We start from the raw sequence: 18,318 nt of genomic DNA, 5'->3' as shown, positions 1-18,318 counted from the left end.
ACGGAATTCTGTTATTTGGATATGCTAGAAATTTTATTGACATGAATTTTTTGATCAAAAACGAAGGTACGGTAAGAAATTGCGCCCGAGGACTATTTCCCGCTGACTTTGAAAATATTGAATCCCTCGCGTGATTTTACTTTTCATTACTATGTATATATATATATTTTATAGGTTCGGGGGCGGACTAGGGTCTTCGGCTTTCGGATTTGGGAGCGTAAACTTTTCTCGCCCACAGATTTAAAATAAATAGTCACTACGCCTCTGGGTATTATCGTAGAGCTGCAACGGTATAATACTCTTATACTTTCACCTACTCTGTAGGTGAAAGACAAAACACTCATCGCCGACGCTATCTCGGCGTTCCACAGGTTTTTGGAAAAGCGCTTCACAGTGTCTTTGGAAATTTGAAAAAATAATTCCAACAACGGCGCGTATAATACGACGTTGTTAAGATAAGGTTGCGATTTTCATCTGGTTTCGTGCTGCGACAGTTATATGAATATGAGTCAATTTTATGCACTTGTAAAAGGTTCTGTCAATTTCAGTTATTGACCGATGACGATTACCAGGTCTTCTTTTTCCACTATCCGCTCGGAATAGAAATGAAATACTCGAAAGCCACCGAGTCGTCCACTCGAGGACGTGGTATCGGCAAATTTTCCGTGCATAGACCCCAGGGTGTACGCTCAGGTGACGCGATCCCGTTGCCTCCCACCGAACGGAAGAGAGCCCAGAAGCTTCTGGAAAAGTCGTCCCAACCCTCGTAGTGACACGGCGAAAGGTTCTCTCCGTATAACTTACTTTATTGGCAGATCCGCGCTTCACTTTCACATGTTCGATTCCTCGCCGCCGAGCGATCGGGAAAACCAAGTTTCCGGAGATTAAGGAAAAATGCTACGAGTAAAAAGTTTGAATATAATTCGGTGTGAAATAGCCGATGTACAAATGTGCATCTCTAACAATTATAGGCCGATCGAGTTCGTTTGAGAAATAGAGGGAATCTATATTACCGCTGTGATTAGTGATGGGCGATTGAATTTCATCGAAAAGTCAATGGATACGAAAAACACTTGGGTGGACCTATTTTCCAGCCCGGAAATTTCGCCCCGATATCACTGTAGGAAACATATGTATGAACATTCATCTCGACAAAATACTATCACCTGAGGACAACGATGGATCGCATCAGATCAATTTATATAAATCGCGTGGAATGGCCGTGGAAACTGGAAGCTATTCGTCGTCGTTATATTTATTATATTCCTACGTATGGGCTACGTATACGTGTAACTACGTAAATGCATACGCAAGCCTACGGATATGTATATTTTTTTTTGTTCTACGTAGCGTGAAATAATTTTTTAAACCTTGCGCAAGCTCGAAAATACGGTGTATTTTTCACGCTACACCGCGGGGGTTAACAATACATCGTCCAGATCATACAACCGTGCTCTCGGATATATTCTTTGTTCTAACAACAAAGCGGTCAATAGATGTGCAGATGCGTCCATATTCGCTGTGTAATATTGTTGGTTAGTAAAATCAATGAACTCGTTGCAGCCAGCGTTACAAATATGTACATTAGGGTGGGTATTTCAGGAAAAATAGATATCCTTGTAGGAAATTGAATAATCTGCAAAAACGGCTGATATGATTGTTCGCGAAGTCAACTGGTGCAAAAGTTATTCACGATTGAAGTCCAATCTTAAATGACGTGTCATGACTTCTCCAATTTTTTTTTATCTTGCCACGAAACGATAGTTCAAAATTCCAAAACATCAGGCATTTCCTAAATTTTCTCCTTTTTGTATCACACAGATATGGAGAAACATTTTTTTTTAATTTTGCATGATTCAAATAAAAAGCAATCAAACAGAATTCGAACACTTGACTGCAAATGCCGACTGACTATGAGCGAATGAATACGGAAATTTTTGGAGGTTTATATTATATGAATTTAATCCGCATCGTTATAATATCACAAGGATGGAAATGATCAATCGTGTATTCACTGCGGTGTATGCTCGATTCGATCATTCGCAAACAGATCCACACGTCGGCTAAGGGTCGATTCATTTCATTTTCATGCTCATAGTTCTAAAACCGAATAATCAGATACCGAACATGCGCATTCATTTTATAAGGCTGCTGGTCAGTTGGCGTAATATGAATGGTTAATTTTGAAAAATGTCAATACAACCTGAACGAGTTATTTCATCATTTTGTTATTGTCAATTCCCCAAGTGACAAAGTTCAACAAGAGATTTAAAAACGAAAATAGAATTCTATTCCTACAATTATGGTGAGAAAAAATGACAGCCGAATGGGGCGCGATTTTATTCGTGTTGTGTAATCTTCTGTTTCTTTTCAATCCTCATTTACGAAGTTCAGGTTTCGCGTCCAATTGGAGATTTTGAAATATGTGAGCTCAGGATATAGTATTGATGATGTAACAACAACATTGAGATGATCGTATTTACTGTGTATTTACTCGAACGATATCCAAAGATCTGCATGCCACCATTGGGTATAGTATTTGCTGTCGAGGAATCGCGAACAAGAAACTCGGTATCGAAGAATATTCGTGGTGCATCGATATGTGAACGCCACTCTACGAAGGAATGGCTTTGGTATAACTTCGATCAGAATCAATGCAATAAAATGAAGAAATATCCCATCCCGAAGAAACAATGCCCCAAACACATACCAATGTATTATATAACTTTTATCTCTCTTGATCGTATTGCAACTAGTTTTTCAGAATATTACATGCGCTGGGCGAGGTTTACGCGAACTCGCAGGGTCCAATAAAACTGCGTGTATGATATTCGGAAGTCTTTCTCCCAAATGTGGAAAGAAAAATGAAATCTAAATGAATTTTATAAAACACGACCGGATAGCCTCGGGTCTCAAACATGCGTATGGTTGAGTGTGTACCGTTTGATATTCGTTCTTTCTTCTCTTCAAAAATCCAGCAATCTTCTTCTGTTCAACGAGGTATTATTATCAAATGATTTTTTGTTTCGGTTAAATGTACACACGTGTACGATAGCTCGTACGTACGCATGTATGTGCGAGCGATGGTAACGAGATGCTGCGCGATCCCTTCGCAACCGTGCTAATTGTTGATTGGACCGTGTCAAGTCAGCAAAACTTGATACGATTCTGTACACAGTAATACCGAACGTCGAGCATCGTTTGACTAACAGTTTACTTTTCATCATCGTCTAAGTGTTGTTCGTTTCAGGTAGGTTATTGACAACCATTTCAATACAAATAACGTACGTGTTCTCTTCGAATACATCAAGAATCGCGCGGTAGCTTTTTCCATTTTGCTTCAGGGTTTCTTGTTCTTTTTTTTTCTTTTTTGTCGTTCATTTTTTCGAACAACGAAATTCACGTGCGGATGTAGAAATTTTTTTTTCTGTCGCTCGCCGAACTCGTCGGTTGCGATAAGAAAATTTTTGCAATCGCCGCGAAACATTGAAAATCTAACCGAGCTGAGCAGGCGATTGGCGGAAAACCGTTTCCGAAACAGTACAACGTATACATATATACATTCCTTTGAAAGCTTTTGGAAAATTCGTGTGTGTGCATCGCGGTGAACTTTAATTTTGTGCCCTTCTTGAGCGCTAAGCAGCCCAGCAAATGCTGGAGCACGGTCTCCCTTCCCGTTCCTGTAAAACCCCCCACACGCCCACGCGCGCATTACCATCAGTCTGTAGGAAGCGTGGAGAGTATCCTGGTATACCGTAGTTCTGAGCTCCGTTCTTTTCACACGCAGACAGTCTTTACTTCCACCGCGCGTAAATTATTATGCAAGCTTACGATATCATACTGACCTCTTATCTACCTGCGAGAACCACTTTTCACGATTTTCTGCACCAATGTTTCTGATATAACGAGTCCAAAGGTACTTTCAGATATCACTAGTCTGCAGCGAATTGCGGGCTGAGAACTATGAAAAAGTGGGGATTGTGCTCCGAGGATGCATTCTCGGAGAAGTTTAGAGAGATTCGAGAACGTTGAAGATTATCATATTTGGTTAAAAAAAATTATCGTCTAGTTTCTTTCAATTCGATCGCAAAATGCGATTCATCAAATTCTCTTATCATTTCGAGATAATATAATTTCGCAGAAAGCATCATGCCATTAAAATTAACTTACCGATTTTTACTTTTAGATAAAATTGTGTCGTAGAATAGGTAGAAGCGATCCAAGAAACTGAATAGTTGGATCAGAGTATACAGCGACGCGAGGGTCGGTTCGCAACAACGATTACTTATTGTGCTCTTATTTGCCGTGAAATTATCGAATAATAATTAACGGCACAAGCTTCAATTACATTCAACAAGTTTCCGATACGAGCCGCGGGAGTCGCGGGCATATCGATCGGTCGGTAAGAGTTTCGGTGGTCGCAAAACTGGGCGCTGGCACAAGTCTCGAGGATACAAATAGAATTACCCTAGAAATCAAGTAAGTAAATGGACCCAATTTGGAGGACATGGTACGACCGATGGTCAGATGAATCGCGCAGGAGGCTCCACGATGATATCGAATCAGATTCAGAGATGATCGAGTGATATCTAAGAATTAGCGAAGATTTCGATGGGGTGCGACGCGATATAAAAGGCGTGGCAGGAGGGAGATCGATGTCTTTACGTTTACGTTGATCGTTTCACGTTTAACAATTCTCGCCGAGGGATTCCATTGTTCAATTTTATTATTTCAACGCAGAATTAAATTTCTCGCTCTCAACTGTCTATACATCCCTACCTTCGACGCTTCTGCATCAGCTCCCCCCATTTCCCTTCTGCCCCCTGCACAGTTTCCGCATCGTCGCATTCCACCCGCCCGTTAAGCAGATTTTACACTTGTTACCTTCGTACAACGTTTTTCAGTTTCGCTACCACCCAATTTTCTCTACAGGTAAAACAAACTTTGTTTTGCCAGTTAGTTACTGCTTTTGCAGGGCCGAAGGGAGGGAAGAGATAAAGGGGGGCGGGAGAAAGTAGGTTAGTTGAATAACGATTGAGTAAATGCACGCATACGTGATGTGCACACCAGCTATTATAGACATCGTTCGTACGTATAAGTATAATGTATATGGATATAAATGTGCATTTCGTCAAATCCGAGAATCCCGTGAAAATGAAATGAAATAACGTGCATTTCTTACACACATATATTCAAATGTCCGATAAAATTAGATACCGCACATCGGTTAAAATCACTGTGCACCACACCGTGCGCATAGCACGATACGTTCGCAATTGTGAACGACGAAGTGAAGTTGTTTTTTTTTTTTTTATAGGTGAGATAAGGGTTTTTGTATTCCTGATAAAATTGACATGGTTTTTGTGACGAAGAGGTGAAAGATGCTGTGCTTGGTTTCGGCTAGTTTTATTTTCGGAGGGATCGCAAGATTTAATCTGAATAATTTCGACGTATCACAATCGAACGATGGTTTTGGACGATTGGCGGTTTTTTTTTCCACGTGGCCTATATATTCGGTTGTCGCACGCTGGGGAGGACAGAATGTGAAATTTTATTGGTATCGAAGAGGAGCTGGTGAAACCGCGGCGGTATCATAGTATTGAAATTGTTCGAGGGAGTTTGCGGGGAGATCCTATGGCGCCCCGACGTTGTGGTCGAGGGCTGGGAAGAAGAGAGCGAAGGGAAATAGTGGTTACGCGCAAATAGATATCTAATGCCGAGTTCCCCGAGTCATGGAAACTTGTATCGTCAAGCTCCGCTCTACAAGAACTCTATGAACTTGCAGAGTTCCGTTCGACCAAACACTCCCCATAAGGGAGTACGGGAACACCGTCGAATGTTTTAATCTCTCGTCCTCGTTCTATTTCAATCTATACACCCGATTTTTCAAACTCGAGACTCAGCTATCTCGTTTCCATAAAACCGTCGAAGAATTATCGATCCCCTGCCGCTATGTCGAAGTGATTATTGTCCATCTTCACGTTTCAACAAGCTCATTCCGTAGTTTTTGTTTTCGAAAAATTATTTGAATTGACTTATTTGAATTCGTTGCAAACATAATTTTACTTCGCTTACATCGACTCTGTACAACTTGTAACTTTCTACCTTGAAACCTTCCAAATTCTGTAAACTCAAATTAATTTATCGTACTACTTTATTTCAAGTACCTTGTTATCCAATCGAATACTTTATACAGTTATTGCTAAAGGAACTTCAATTTGTTGAAAATAAACTTTTACCACTTGTTCTCTTTTCAACGTACTATAACACCGCCTACGTATAGCCAATCCTATGCAGGTTCTCTGCAAGCGAATCATTTATCAATTCGGAAATCGAGCGTTCCGTCGAAATAAAAGAAGAGCGCCAAACTGGAACCATAGGTATTCCTAACCGTTTGACCGTTAAGGGAGGTCGTTTGTTTTGAGGATGACCAGATTAAGGACGTCCCTGGCTCACGCCCAGGATTTGGTTAACCATTCGGTTGCGGCTGCGGCGTAAACGAGTTAAACCAGTGGATCTCCCCTCAGCCGTTTAAGAGATATCATTTTTGCTTTTGTTAGTTTACAGGCGAATCGCGTAGCAAACTGGTTAACGGTTATGATAATGGCCGATTATCCGATGCGAAGGTCAACATTGACGGAGGAGTCCAAAGAGAATAGCTTCCATCGCGGTTTTCCCGAGTCACGCGCGATAACGACTTTTCCCTCGAGTTGTTCGCCGTCGATATTAAAAATTTCGAAGGCATCGATTAATTAGCGAGGATTCATTTTGCCGCAGCTGACGTCTATTATCCGATCGTTAGACATAAACCGATACCGGATCTCATTTTTTCTTCAGAAAATTTTGTCGTCGCAGTTAAATGCAACTTTTCCACTCATAAAATCCGCAATGTTCATCGATCCAACGCTTCGTTTTCAGAAGTACGTAAACTGTCGTTGCTCACCACCGGCTACCTGATTAAAACTCCGTAACTGAATTGCATAGCGGAGTTTCATCCGGCGGGCGGCCAGGTAGTTATATTCAAGGATTGAAAAGTACAGAGTGCAGCTGGTTAGATGTTGAGCGGACCAAACACGCGGCTTTATAAATGTACATCAAACCAATGAATCTCGCTAGTGGTGAACGCGCACTGTAATCTGTCACGGGCATGATACTTAACTTTTAATGCAAACCCGTGCCGCTTGTTTGCAGAGTCGCGTACCCGGAAAACGGTATATCTCGTTGGAATGAAATTAGGTTAATTCAAAACAAAAATGGAGCAAAAATCAACGAGAAAGCAAAAAGACAACGAGAGAAAAACTTCGCGCATTTCGCTCGTCGCGAAATGAAACGAATGCGTTACATACGGCGTAAGTACTGTGGGGGGTATGCAGGGGTGTGTATAAGGCGAACTTGATTGATTCATTTTCCGGGGTGGGCGTTAACGTCGTACGCCAAAGCTTAACTCTCGAGAAACAAGATTGCATTGAGTTAGAGACTGGCGCTCGGAAGAAAATCAACTCAAGGGAGTTAGCTGCACCAGCTAATCTGATTCAATGAGAATCGCGGCGATATAACGACGTGTTCGATATTTCCCAGTGGAGAGATCTCTCGAGGTGCTCGCACTTATCTGCTCATGAAATTTATCATGAATTCATCGGTTCGAAAAGAGAACAACATCCGACAATGAAATGTAATGTAGTTCAATTCGTCGAAAATTTTCACTGTCCGACCAATCGCTCGACTGCATTTCTTAGATTATCTTAGGGAATACTTATTCGCTTTCGATCTCGGCTGCCTAAGTGTTGGTGATTTTTTCGCGTCGTATAAGGAGCTTCGTGGCAGCCTTAAAAGCTCCGGCATAATATGAGGCGTCGTTATACATCGAGGACGAAAGCAAATGACGTTTATTAGGACCGGAATACGCCGGTGTAAAATAATTCCGATCAACTTTAAACGAATGAACCCAACGAAAGTTAATTCAATTCACTCCGACCCACTCTCTCTTCCTTGTGTTCTTTCCTCTTGAATTTCCCCTACCTCGCTACAATACATACATATGTATGTATAATAAAGATTATAGATTACGCGTTGCATAGTTTTTCTCGAAATCGTATGGCTTATCCTCTTTTTTGTTTTTTCGTTTCCTCTTCTTTTTTTTTTTTGAATTTTATAAAGTCTATGACATAGACTGAAAGGAAAAAAGATTGTAATAATTTATAGACACGCATAAACGAAAGCTACTTTCTTGCACGCTCGCCACCAGCTAATTTTCAAAGAGTAATGAGATCTTTTGAGTAACTCGTTAACGAGTTGTGCACCCTAACGAGTTAACTTATGAAATTTACACATCGCGCATTACTGTTAGGCTTTGCATATTAGTGTAATACATTTATCGCGCTGTGAAAATTTTTCTAATAGGAATTTGCAATCTAATTTTTATAAAACACCTAAAAAAAAAAAATAGGTACGAGGGATATATGCTGGCGGATCGTTGAAGATAATACTTTTTCATCGAACCAATTCGAATGAAATTAAAAAGTAATTACGACACTAAACAACGAGATGAATCGATTAATACCGTCAGAGATAAATTTTATGCTAGGAGGTAATACGATAAGGTTGTTTGAATTATTCAATATACAATATACATATTTCTGTGCGCGATGGACGTGAGTAAAATAAAAGATATCCCCAGAATTTATTAATAAAGTAATACCGAGCGACGCGCCGAATTTGGAAATGAATTGTTCATCCGTGTGAAATTAGCAGTTGTTATCGAATCGTGGGTACTTTGATCAGCGCCGAGGATTCTGCGGCGTTGATTGAAGTGCGTCACTCTTGAGCAACTGGAATTTACATGAGATCTCTGGACCGGGCTAGACATCGCGCAGAGTTCACGAGACTTGTTGACGCGTTGAAAGTACCTTTGAAATTCAAAACCCAACGAGATATTATAGGAAAACTCGAATTCTAACAAACAATTTTACGGTTCAATGAAAACCGCAGAATACGTGGGTACTGTATTATTTCGAACATCCTCGAGCAGGGGACCCACTTTTTTCTTCTTCCATATGTCTGTAAAACGTTAAAATATAATGCAGCGTATGACTTTATTTCAATAAGTTTTGCCCTTCGCCCACGATGGTTATCGAGCTATCGAGAAAGGCGAGTTTGCTTTGATTTTACAAGGTACAACAACCTGGCGATAGTCAACCGTTGGATAACCATTCTATAAATCCAATTGGAACTACACAAGTAACAAATATATCCATGGGTTCTGAGGTACACCGGGGATAGTCGCGCTTCGATGTACGATGATAATATTGAGAATAACAATTTCGTTCCAATCAGAGTAAATATTAACAATCATTCTACCAGAAGGGGGTTTACTCACCGTTGAATTTACGGGCTGATTCACGCGCTTTCGAAATTCTGATTTAGAGACTGAATATCGCAGGGTGAATTGAATCCCCGGAGAGTACCGACTCCGATACCGCGGTAGCTCCTAGATAAGTTTCATGTCGCCCGGTGATGTGGAGACGTGACTCACTAACGCCATCGCCAATTGGATCCATTAACGATAGAAGGACACACCGAACTGGCTTACGGGTATCGGCTCCAACTTTCAACCAACTCAACTTGGATAACTTGAGGCTGCAACACTGACGAGAGCTTTACCTGATACCGTACTAGAAGGTGGTATAGCTCGACGCAGTCGTAAGCGCGTCTCACTTGCGATCCTATTTTATGCGTTGGTGTTACTTTATAGCCTTTTTTTTTCCTACACTCGAGTTTCAATAGCGCCTCCGCTCGTATTCATATTTCGAAACGTTACGCTCTCGGGGTAACGAAGGTAAGAAACATCGATATCAGTTGCACGTGTAAAATGGAACTCGCCAAACTTGTGTCTATACAGCAATTAAGCTACGAAAACTAGCGAGCTTTATCCTAATCTGAATGGTAGTTTATAAAACTGGTATGTATACAGAGCGACGAATTATCGTACGGTTTCTGTAGAGGTGAAAATAAAAGCAAGCCGAATAAACGAGACTGCAGTGAGTTCACACTTCGCCAGTCCAGAGGAAAACGAACTCGAGGTAAGCTTTAAGGTGTACCCCGGTACCTGATGTTGCGGGGGGTTTGCTCGAGGCGTATCCCTCGACCGTTATTGGACTGCTATTGCGTCGGTTTTCTCTCTAGTTTCAACGTGCTATGTAAAACTTCCCGCTATTCCCCGTTTCGAACGAGAGGTACATTGAAAATATACAAAAATACAAAGCGGGAAATTGTATTTGCGAATTCCAATCGCCCTTGTTACTCGAATCGGATGGGCACGCATAAGAATTAATCAATTTGCCGAGAGGAAAATTTGGCAGCAGTTTCGTAGAATTTCCAACCAAACAGAATATATCAAACAAACAACGAAATACCGTTATGCGGAGTCTATGAAATTGAGTCGTCCTGCGATTTCTGCAATTCCAAGAAACTGGCGCAACCAGAAATATGTGTAGGAATAGTTATACGTAAAATCCCGGAAAGTTCTTTTCTATCCCGTACGTTGGATAGAATAGCTTTCTTCCGTAAGTTGCTCGATAACTTAGGTTCGTAAATTGTTCGAATTCGTGTTATGGAGCTTTTCTGGTGGGGTCTCCGACTACAGCGCGACTCTTAAATGGAGGAATAATTCTACACGGTTTGTTTTTGCCGCGATACAAACAAATTGAAAATTTCAGCAGAAATAACAATTGCACGGATAGATGAGTGTTGGGAAACATCTCTGTCCCAGCGGACCTCCATAAATTATTGAATCGCTTGGTGAGAATCCTGTGAATCGGGTACACATCGAATCGTCAACTGACAACCAACAGGGACGAGCCTGTCCACCGGAGAGCGAAATTACGACAGGAATACGGTGAACTTCTGGTCCTAGCTTACCGTTAGTCCAATTATATTTCTCTAAGCTTCTCAACTGGTAATCACCTAAGCCTTACGAAAATAATTGGCCAACCCCAGTGAAAAATTAGCACTTTGATGTAGTATGTTAAATCGAATTCGATAGATAAAGGCAGCTCTGGTCATAAATCGCATTTCATTGTTATCGTAGGAATTATTATATCTCAGTAACAACGAAACGGTCAAAAGGATAGATTGAAGATTGAGAAGATCTGAGAAATTGATTGAACGCGTCGAACGAAATCTCGATTCACCTTGGATAGAACGAACTCCTTCACTCATCTAATCGAGTTGGTAAGCCCCGGTTTGTTGGCAGCAACTTAGTTCTGTTGGGCTTTACAGTTCCCAGCTGTATACTTACGCAAAGTGATTTTAAATCCAGATTCTCTTCACCGCGGTATTGCGTTTCTTCATTTAGTCACTTCGGAATCCTTGCGGAATGATTCAAGGAAAATTCTTTGTCACTGGATGAAAATTTTTCCTACACAAATCCTCTTCTTTTTTTTTTCCGGATATTATGCTATACTTCACAGTCGCCGCGTCGCTTCTTCTTCGTCTCAATTGATCGGTTCTATTAGCTGCACGGGAACAAACACGTCGGTACCGAGCAAAACTTATTATTCAATTTCGAATACAAGGTAAACTATGTACAGTCCGCAGTAATGCAATGAACAGAAGTATACGGTTAACGGTAAATAACAGGGAAGCGTGTTGTAGTCGAACAGGCAAGAATAGATCGAAACAATAATGGAATGTTCATTTAATTGAAAGAATAAATTCAATCACCCACAGAACAGAGAGAAAATCTAAAAATACACGAAGTTATGCTATATACGTAAAGAAGAGACAACCTTTCCGCAGCATTTCTGGCACCTGCAATATATCGTTGATCGAAATAATACAAAACGAAACTCGCCAACTCTCGAAATTCAAATAAATTTGCGGTCATTTCTTCCCCTGCATCAAATCGTCGAATCATCGACGTCGAAAAATTGTACAATAATATACCTAATTGACGAGTAATTATTTCAGTTGCAAAGTTATTGAAGTCGGGTGAATAACGAGCGATATTTTTTATCGATACTCCGTACGACGAGCGCTTTTTAATACCCGGGTTAAACTTTTCGTGGTAATTAAGGGAAGACACACCGAACGAGAATGCGACGAGACAAAACATGTGCTACCGCGTGACCGCAATTTTCTGTGGAATTTCATCAAACTTAAAACTATTTTAATTAGAACGCTTTGCGATGCTCGGTTTATCTTGGTCAGAGGTCGTTTTTGTTCACGCCTTCTCGCAGGAGCTAGCTTCTAATTAAGTATGCCTCACCATAGAGCACCGGGCTACACGACTGTAGGCAACCCTGCGAGGTGATAGGAAAACTACGACGAAAAACAAAAGAGAAAAGTAGACAGAAAGAAAAAGAACGACAAAGTGGAAAAGAAACGAACAATTCGACGTGAAAACAAGTCCCAGGCATAGCCACGAGATTTAATGAAACCCGCTAAAGAGAAAATGATATACACACTCTGTGCAAACTGATATACGTATCTATATGAAAACCGGAGCAAAAGTGACTCCGGGAGACAAATGGTGAGAGAAAAACTTGAATCCGATGATTTGGGTAAGCAAAATTCACGAACCGTGGAAATTATAGTGGCACTTACGATATGTTGTTGCCGAATGTCGATTATCATCGGGGTGTTTCAATTCCGGTAATCGAAAAGATCGAACGTGAAGGACTATTTGGCGTCGGTTACGACGATCAGTTTTGTTCGAACGAACGAATAAAAGGATAAGAAAGTATAATTGGCCAATTTTCGTTGAATGCAGAGAACACGCTTTGCCGAATGAGAAGGCGGTGGTGGAATGCACCGACCACCGCGGGCAGCCAGTGGCACAATACCAGATTGAATTAAATGCTTGAATGGAATTTAATTACGCTGGATATATTAAAAGTTTCTTTCATAACGGTATCGCTACCTGTGGTCTTCGCATCCCCGCAGCTTGAACAATTATTAAGCCGAGCTAAGTTGCGAGATGCTGATTGAAATTACACCAAACAAGATACACCGATAGCTATTGTTTTTCAAGATTGTTCCTTCGACTACAAAGAGATCATTCGAGAAAATTATATAATTTCGCGAATTCGTGAAAGTTTCTTGAGAAATGCATGAAAATCGAATAGTTCGAATGAAAAATTTGATAAAGATAAAGGTATCTATGTAAGACAATGAAGAAATGAAAAATAAAAATAGAGAAGGTATAAAGAAAAAGCTGCGGGGTAGTACAAGATATACGTACTGCGAGAAATCTAAATATATGTATAGAGTGAAAAGGCATTCGCCGGAGCGAAGATTCGAGGTCAGACCTTACGTAGGCTGCGATCTAAATTTTACATCGGATCGCGAATGTAATCGCGGAAGTGGGTGCTCCCATCCCGACTTTCGTCTGGAGATGGGGGGGCGGCGGGGGTGGTGTGGTGCGGCGGTGCGGCGCACGGTGAATTTAATCACGACGGTCGCACCACACGTAAAACGAGCTTGGAGTATATATAGCGAAGCGAGCCATTGGCGAAGTGCCCGACGTAGAAGAAGTCCGTTCAAAGATGCTCCGTCATTGGTCTATATCTTGAAGGGTAAATGAACCCAAGTTTCACTCCGCTTAGCTCAGTCATCTGGTAGAATTATTAAGCCGCACCTTCGAATGGCTTGAAAAAGGTCCACGATTTATGGCGAACCACCAACGAAACGAGATGGTCAGGAATAATAAAGAGACCGTTTTAGCATTATTCCCAGTTCCATCGCGCGAATAGGTGTTGAAATAATCGGAGGAAGATCGACTGGAAATTTTCGCTCGACGTTCCAGATGATTCGCACCGAAAATTGTCGGGATTTCACTCCATTGCGAACAGTTGTCCGATTACCTATTTCTGGATTTTCTCGTTTGTTTTATAGGATCCGAGGGGCGTCGTGGTGATTATTCAGTAGCATTAATACGAAAGTGTAACTCAGTTGTGTGCCAGACGTGCCTCGCCTATGCCACTTTCTGACGCTGTGCGGCCGCATACCAAGCGCCTCCCTGCAAATTATTTCCCTCTGTTAGCAACAATCTACTACGTCTTGGAAGGAGAACCTCGTTCCCAGAAAACGTGACGGTTTTAGTTATCCAGTTATCTTCTCATCGTTACCACAGCGATATCATCGCGCAGTCCCTAACGTTTATATGTTAAAAATTCGTTGAAGCAAAAGATTCCTCACGGTCGAGAGGAATACCATAAAAAATTCCACAATTCGTTCGATTCACTTTCCACTGTTATCCAGGTGAAGAGGAACGAGGCACGCGTGTACGCGCACGAGTTTCTACGCCGGTGTGTATACAACAATTTATTTTCTCTCTCGATCAAACGTTCGAAAACAGATGCCCGGGAAAACGAAGATCCTGCATTTGTCATGATTTCCCATCGCGTTCGCAGGGGACGCCGTTCAACTTCGGAGGAATATTCTCAATCATTTGGCATGCTGCTACGATCGGGCGAATAAAATTTTCATCGTATCGCTGGTGCGCGTCGAGATACGGGGATACAGGTTCCGCGGGTGGCGGGGAAACGTTGAGAGGGACGGAGATACCGGGGGCGAAATAGAAGGTCGTCCTCGTCGTTTTCGGTAGCGAGTTTCGGGGTGCAGAGGAATGGCATCGAGCGCGGTGGTGTAGCCTCAATTACCAGAATCTCAGTTTGCACTCGCTGTCCCCGTTGCACCGCATACGAAACGAGATGAAAACTAGAGAAAATCAGACGAATCCAGACGAAACCGACCACCGGCCCCACCCCACACTCACACCCACACCCACACCCACTTCAACCGCGGCGGTTTGCCATTTGAACTCGACTCGATTCACGTGATATTTTACCGGGGTTACCCGCAAACTCTACCTTTATTCGCAAGGGTATATCCTCGTTTGCATATATCTCGGCAATAATAACACGACGCGCCAATTTGATCCGATCTCACGATCAGATACCGAGGATCCATATACCCGACCTATACGTACACGGGGTTATACCCACATCGTCTACCACGTCCGCTCAGTTTCCACCACTACAATTAGTTCCATTATTTACTCTAATCTCACCAACGACAACTTCAATCCAGTTAAATTTTCACCTCATGAATACTGACTACGTTATTTCTACCCGAAATATTTATACCCCCGTTCATACCTAGGAGGCTAAAAAATTCATTCTCTACGAATTATGCATTCCAACGAGTAACTCGTCGTTCGGACACGAGGGACACAAAAAAGGAGAAAATTGCTTATCAATCCCAGCTTTCAATGAAAAGATTGTCGAGTGATTTCTCATAATGAGTTTTAACAAATTTTTGCAACTTTTTCAGCGCCAAGAATCTTTTTGAGTTCCGTTGGTTTTTTTTTTTTTTACAGTCCTAAAATTGTTCGTTGGTTGTTGGTTTTTTATTTTTTTATTTTTTTTTTTATTTTATTTTTTTACATTTACTTGAACTTTTTCGTACGCAACAAAGGAGTTATACGTCCACTCGACTCAAAGGTAAAGAAAGTTGTTGGCCATTGTACTTTTTCTAGCCTCTTGTGGGGGAAGTATAACAAATGGTTGTAGAATTCAGCTTGTTTCTCGAGCGTTTTGTCATTTCCGCGTTGCTCTATCGTAACCCCGCAGAAATCTCGAAGGCTAATCGAGATATAGGGATAAAAACTGTGACCCCGGTTATGTCGTCAAATGTTCGGAGAGTGTCGCTGAGGTACAAAACCGATGAAGAAGCAAAAAGAATCGATGAACTGACCTCGTGATTTTTTCACGTTACGTGCACGTTACCGAAGAGAAAAAAAAAAAAATGAGAACCGGGTAACGATCATCTGCAGTTTATTGCGTCAATTTCGGTAGTCGTATATGCACATTATTTTTGGAGTCGAATATCAAAATGTAAAGACTCTCCTATAAAATGGTAATACCATCTTTCGGAGGCGAGGTGTGAGCCGTGCGTAAAAATTGTTTTCGCCGCGTTCACTACTTTCTTTTTTTTTTTTTGCGAGTAACTTCGCCGATCCCGAATGCGGCACCGAGTTGGTCGTGAAAATTTTTAAACCACCGTCGTCTGTATTCCGAAAAAAGTGTCGTGTATCGGGCGTTGTTCCGTAAGATCACTTACCTGTAAACCCGAGTACTCCATCAACAATAAATAAGCAATCTCAATTTAAGGGGGAGATGTAACTCAACGAAAGCCTCCACTTATTGGGGGGGGGGGGGGGGGGGATGCGACATCTTTGAAAAATACCCACGAAGACGCCATTGTCGGCGTCGTAACGCGAAACATGCTTTATTACAAAGTTGAATAAGAGGATATAATATAGCGTGAAGTTGTGAGAACGAATGGCCGAGAGACATCGATCTTTATTAAACGAGACGCTCGGGAAATAACGAGAGAAGGCAAATTTGTTACTTGTGTTATATATATTTTCCCTGTGTTTGTCGATTACCGCGGTCCCTTCACCATTCGTTATAATATAGGTATACGTATAACGTTCATACAGAACTTTCAACATCCGACGAGGCTATCTTTTAAAGCTTTTCACTTTCTCGCAGAGTGCGGGTTCTCCTTAAATTCATCTTCCATTAGATTCGTATCATCGGTATGCACGAATATGCAGCGTGCGATCGAATGACCAATAATGTTAGGTCGATCATGAGAAAATTGGCGGTGTGGGTTTTGAAAAATATGAAAATCACTTTTCGGATGCTAATGCCTCCATCGCATTTACGAAGCAACTCTGTGTACGGCTACGGTAATATCGACGTACGATATCGTAAGGAGGGTATGTACATTACCTACTTGCTTGAAAAATTCTCGAGAGCCTCGAAAAAAACAGTGGAGAAAAACTAAAGGAAAATCCACGTCACGGTCAAACCTTTTCAAGTGCATAACAAAGCATTATTGCTGGATGGTTTGAACAGATGCCAGCCGTCGAGATCGATCGAAACGTCGATTTAAAAGCTTCTCCCCGTATCCAAATAGCTCCGGCGAAGTGGGTGTAAGGGAGAGAGTATTAGAAAAGCTCGCGCTATGTGCATCGGGAGGGTAACAATTAAGTCGCGGCATAGGAGGTAAATGAAACGAAGACGGATGAGCGCCGAACCGTGAGCGACGAGTCTCGGAGCGAATCGTCCCGCGATCTCGGACATGATGAATGAGGATTAAGAACCATAAAGTCGACGTCTACTCAACGTTGCGAATCCCCATCGCAGCCACCTCGAGAATCGTTACCCTCAGACGTAGAAATTTTGGGCGAAGCGACCGTCGAGTGGTCGCCTCCGGTGGGTACCTGGGGTGAAAAATTAAGGTCTTCACTCCTAGCGTAAACCTCGTGGGGATGCCGAAATTGTCGGTTATACGGAACTAATTATCACCACTACCTCCGTGCGGTCTTCGATCAGGTGCGAAGCGGAGCTTTGCGGAAGAGCTTTTTTATTCTGCATTCTCTACCTTTTTTACGTTACCCCTGCTAGTCGTTTCTCACCTCATCTTCTCCATTTTTTTTTTATCTCTCTCCCCGTTACGTTCTCGCTACTCTTCCTTTTGCTTTTAGGCCAAATAAGAGCAGCCCGTTTTACCGCTGGTGCGAGCCACCCGCTTCTTTTTAACCATCTCAAATGTTGGCAAGCGTTCGTTTTTAGCGCACTTCTAGCAATTTCACGAGCCCCATTGTTCAGAAGAGAGAAAACATTTTTCAACATTGGCGGATGAGTCATTGATTTCGGGTTAGGTCATCGTTGTACACCGAAAACTCAACTATGTTCGGATTACCGCGGTTGGGCGTCAAACATTCTTCATGACGCATATAGTAATCGAATCAATGCGAAAAGTAACAATCTCAATCTTATACGCTACCGTACTTGAAAATTTCAACATATCTTCATCGTGGAGATCGTTTTAATATTTATTGAAAATTTCTCGAGTAGATATTCAGATTGGAGTCACAGGGTTTGTGAAATGAGGTGTCGAAATGAGGTAACATAGATGCGGCCCACCTATCCACCGATGTCGGTTATATACGTATGAGTCTGCAGGATGCGGAATTCAGCACCTATAACCTAAGGCTTTCGGCAAATCGGTTTGCAGGTATGCAGAGACTGCAGCCTTCCAGTGCACCGTGTGCATTTGCATTTGTGTAGATATAGGTAGAGAAGTAGGCGAATGGGTATATATATGTATATATATATATTCAAAGTCAAAAGCTTCCTGATTTTGCTTTGCAACTCTCTGATTTCTTGGGCGATCCTTTCATACGTGTGCTTGTCGACTGCCGTGTGCACATGTACCAACGTCGAATGGAATTCCGGTAGAAAG

The sequence above is a fragment of the Athalia rosae genome, chromosome 1, assembly GCF_917208135.1.
Source record: "Athalia rosae chromosome 1, iyAthRosa1.1, whole genome shotgun sequence".
Classification (NCBI taxonomy): Eukaryota; Metazoa; Arthropoda; class Insecta; order Hymenoptera; family Athaliidae; genus Athalia; species Athalia rosae.
This window is presented reverse-complemented; position numbering follows the sequence as displayed.